The sequence below is a fragment of the Mytilus galloprovincialis genome, chromosome 4 (assembly GCF_965363235.1).
Source record: "Mytilus galloprovincialis chromosome 4, xbMytGall1.hap1.1, whole genome shotgun sequence".
Taxonomy (NCBI): domain Eukaryota; kingdom Metazoa; phylum Mollusca; class Bivalvia; order Mytilida; family Mytilidae; genus Mytilus; species Mytilus galloprovincialis.
The window spans coordinates 30,285,440-30,290,112 of NC_134841.1; positions in this window are offsets into that span (position 1 = coordinate 30,285,440).

Sequence of the window (4,673 nt, forward strand, 5' to 3'; positions counted from 1 at the left end):
AGCCTTCAAAGTAATGATTGACGACTTTCATCTTCTCTTTTGGGTAAAAACTGCAAAAAGAAGACCGAGAAATTTTTATCATGAACTATTTAAGTCTATAATGTTGGCGAGTTAATATTGTTTAAGATGCACACAGATCTAGATGAATGGCACGTGCTCGTTCTAGCATCTTATTTTTTTTTAGCTATCAATGTTATGTATTTCCAAAACTGTTTTGCTATTTTCTTTGATATCTAGCTCCTACTCCATTGTCAAAATAATTGTTGTGTGATTTCATTTATACTTAAGTCGTTATTTATTTCCGTAGTTCTTTGCATTTCCCCTCTTATATTCCGTCCATATAAATAGTTCTTTCTGTTTCCGTTTCCGCCGTTTAGCAGCACCCCCCCCCCCCTTTTCTAAATGGCTGGATCCGCCCCTGGAACCCATATACTTAACTCCAAATCAATGTGTGATCAAATGACCTGAATGGAGTATTTGTATCTGTATAATACTGGAAATGAACTCAAAATACTGAGTAAAACTTATCCGGGAAATGTGTGTGCGCCACTGACTGTAACTAGTCGCGCGATATAACTGCCTTAAAACTTTCCACAGTTTTACAGTTCACGACAGTATTTGGTAGTAAGTTCTAATCACTGCAATGATAGTTTGGGGGAAAAAGAATGTTTATAAATGTCAGTATTTGCTGATAAAAGTTTTATTTGTTAGACGTTAGAAGTTCTGGATGGTCCAATCTAATTAAAAACCGATCTCCAGTGGCGTAGCTAGGTGTTTGTTACGTGTACGCCCGAACCTCGGCGAGGGGTCTAGCTGAGGGCCTAAGTCATAGCATCTGTTGGTAGTTGGTTCAACGTGGCGAAGTCCCCGTAAGCTAACAGGTTATCAAGAATGAGATACCGTTCCCGTTATTGAAAATTCTCATCAATAGCAACATACTTAAAGAATCTAAATGGTTTATTTTTAATGTTTTAAATTAGTTTATTCATCGTGTTGATTTGGAATCGAATGGTCATTGGATATAGAGAAAAGTCTTGAACAGTTTCTTTAAAATATGTTCAAAAGTATTTTTACTTTTCTTGGAATATCGACTCAACCCAATTTTAACGAAAATCTATTAAGGTTTATAAAATCATGTGAAAAAGTCCGAGATCGTTAAATTGAATAAAGATACCGTAAGTCCTTCTGTCAGATTAATACTGAAACAATGGAGGAAAAAATATACTTTCAAAATTTTGATTCAGACATTAATCAGAAAAAAGCTTCTTCCATCATAAAATCCAAAAAAGGTTTGACAAAGTAATTGATCTATAACAAACTTTTATCCCAGATCTACTTGTGCAACAATTTTTTTTTAATTCTAACAAGTGTGGACACAGATAAGTGTGGATAGTATATTTGGATGTTTGACAGTGTTTTACTGTATGACAAAAGGAGTTCTATGTTTTTCATATGGTGTTATTAACTGTGTTGCACGATGACAACCAATCTGAGCATTTGGAGTGTTATTTATTTAATATCCTTTTTTATGAGGCATGGAGGAAACAGTAATTGCATTAGTTACCAAATGATTATGATAGAATATGTTCTACATCTTTGATTTTGGATACATTTTGTAGCTAGGAGAGCAACATATAATAGGTGTATTTGTTCACGTTTTTTTATTTTTTCTAAATGGGAGATGATATCTAGATTTGAGAACATGATATAAGGAGCCTGTAATTCAGTGGTTGTCGTTTATTTATGTGTTACATATTCGTTTTTTGTTTATTTTTTTAACATAAATAATGCCATTATTTTTCTTGTTTGAATTGTTTTACATTTGTCATTTCCGGGCCCTTTTTATATAGCTGATTATGCGGTATTGGCTTTGATCATTGTTGATGGCCGTACGGTGACCTGTAGTTGTTAATTTCTGTGTCGATTTGGTCTCTTTGGTCTCTTGTGGAGAATTTTCTCATTGGCAATCATACCAATCATTTTATATGTTTTTGCTTACTATTTGTATGGTTCTATTTATATTACTTTGTGGTGGATCGTCAGTGTCATTAGTACATTTTTTTGTTAAAATGTCAAAATTGTTCCTCAGATTAGAATACATTTATTGGTTTTTAATATTAAATGACAATGTCTGACATGTTGCTTGGGGCTAATTGAGCAAGGAAGTAAACTTCTGTGCTGATTTTTATCAATTTTTTTTATTATATCTCCTCCAAACCTGGTCGAAGCAAAGTAACATTTTGACCAATATGAAAATGATTTCACCAAAAGAATCTTTGTGATCATGCTTCAAAGACCCATAACTGCTCCAAGAGTAATCTGATAGAATTTCAAGCATGTCAAGTGGATATTATCAACATCTACTTAAAAAGTCTTAATATGTTTAAATATCTAACAAGTTTAATTATTCAAAAGGTATTGCAAAATTATTCCTTTTCATTTTTTTTGGTTATATGGATACAAATATAAGTGATACATGTACCAATACAGAATTTGTTTGTATGAAAGTGTAGTAATTAACATTTACTGTAACAATGTTAATTCACACAAATTAACAAATTAACAAATGAATGAAAAATGTTGAACATGTATGATGAAATCAATTAGGCTAGATAGGCCTTATAATATTTTTTTAACATATTTGAAGGACCATTTACACTCAGGACCGAGTCATCAGTAGGCAGTACAGATGTATTAGAACAATCTAGTTTTTAATTCTAAATATGGCAAAATTAAACAGATAATTTCATCATTATGCTCTGGATAATCTTTTTGTCATGCACAGTTTCTGTCCAACTTCCATACAAAGGTTTGCTTACGGTATTGATATTTAAAATAAACACCTTTTAACCACATACTAATCCTAAAGAGGAAAGGGGGTCAAGAGTGACACCACCGACGAAATTTAGAATCGCATATGTCTTGCTTTTTCGACATATAGAAGTCACAGGCTCGACAAAAATGCAAACCACATATCGAATCACAGATTATAATGAATTCATTTAAATAGAATAAAAGTTGGTAGAATTCTCTGAAGATTCACAACTAGTAGATTCAGACTTTGAGAAACAAATCTATATAATATGATACCTTTTGTTGGAAAAGTAAAATTCGTCACTTTTATTCGCAATTGAAAAAAGATTTACAGGGCTGACGTACTATTTATATGTAATTTGTATCTTATTTAGATTAAAATATATTTTTTTCAAAATTCAAGTTTTCGCCCGGGCGTTTTGACGTAGGCGTAGCTACGCGCATGATCTCTTACTGCTCCCGTTTTCTGATATGTCGCGTGGGAGATCTAACGAAACCCGCTTTGAGGTCACATGTGAGTATATATATATATATGGAAGTGTTTAACGACCTTGACTGGCTATACAGCCCTCGCACGGTCGGCAATATGTGAGTGAACTAGAAGTTATGAATTTATAATGATATGCAAATGATTTGACGACCTATTAATAAGCCAATCAAAAAAGTTTATGAATTATTTTGACTGACGATTTCGTCGTATATAAAATGAGTTACATCCCTTTACCTTACGATAAACTTTCAAGATCGTGGAAGACTCAATTTCATTGGTCGAAAAAGACATATCTACGAGGTCACTCACATGTGACCTCAAAGCGGGTTTCGTTAGATCTCCCACGCGATATATCAGAAAACGGGAGCGATGAGAGATCGGTTTTTAATTAGATTGTGGATGGTCTAGTATTAAATTGAATATGATGTTCAGTGGGGATGGCTACCAGCTAGGTCGTTCACTATTTAGTACAGTAATACCAGTCGTTGTTCCACAAGAGGTTTCCATCCAAGGTCCTTCATCATGGAGGTGACACTGCTGGTACGTCTATAGTCTTTAAAAACAAATTTAGCTGCTCTTCCGTGTATGTTCTCTATGCGGTTAATGTCTTTTTGTAGATATTGGTCTCATGCAGTGCCCGAGTAATGTAAGACTGGGCGAACAAACGAGATGTAGGCAGTTTCCTTAAAATGTTTGTTGCAGTGTTCAACACGGTCCCGTCTGATAAATCCCAGTGTAGAATTGGCTTTGTTGTAGAATTTGTTAATGTGTGATGACCATTTCAAATTATCGCTAATAATTACACCTAAGTATGGATTTTGAATTTCATTGACTTGCTCAAATATGTGGTTACTTAGTGTATATAACTGTATGTGACCGGCTTGCCCAGTTGTCAAGTGAGGTCGATCTTTCTGTATTTGGAGTTGGTCCTTTTGTGTGTTGATGGTATTTTACAGTCCCGAGGCAGTCGTCGGCAACCATACGTACTTGTGATTTTACACAGAGCGGCAAGTCATTAATATGACATAGAGTATCCACAATATTAAACCGGCAACATAGATCAACATAAGCAAGACAGCCAGCGCAACCTTGAGCTTTCATAAAAGGTACTTGAATCATGACATATCCCTAATACGATCTGCAATGTAGTATGGTACATCAATCTGGAACACATGTATGAATCAATCGGGAAACCATATATGAAATGGGATGAAGACAAATTGGAACGTACTAGTATTCAAAACAGATTCATACGGCGATTTATTAAGAAAAACTACAACAGTCAAGAAACAGGGTCAGTTGCTAACATGAGACACCAGCTCGAAATGGAGACTGAAGCGCCAACCGTTATTGTAAATGGTTGGCAGAT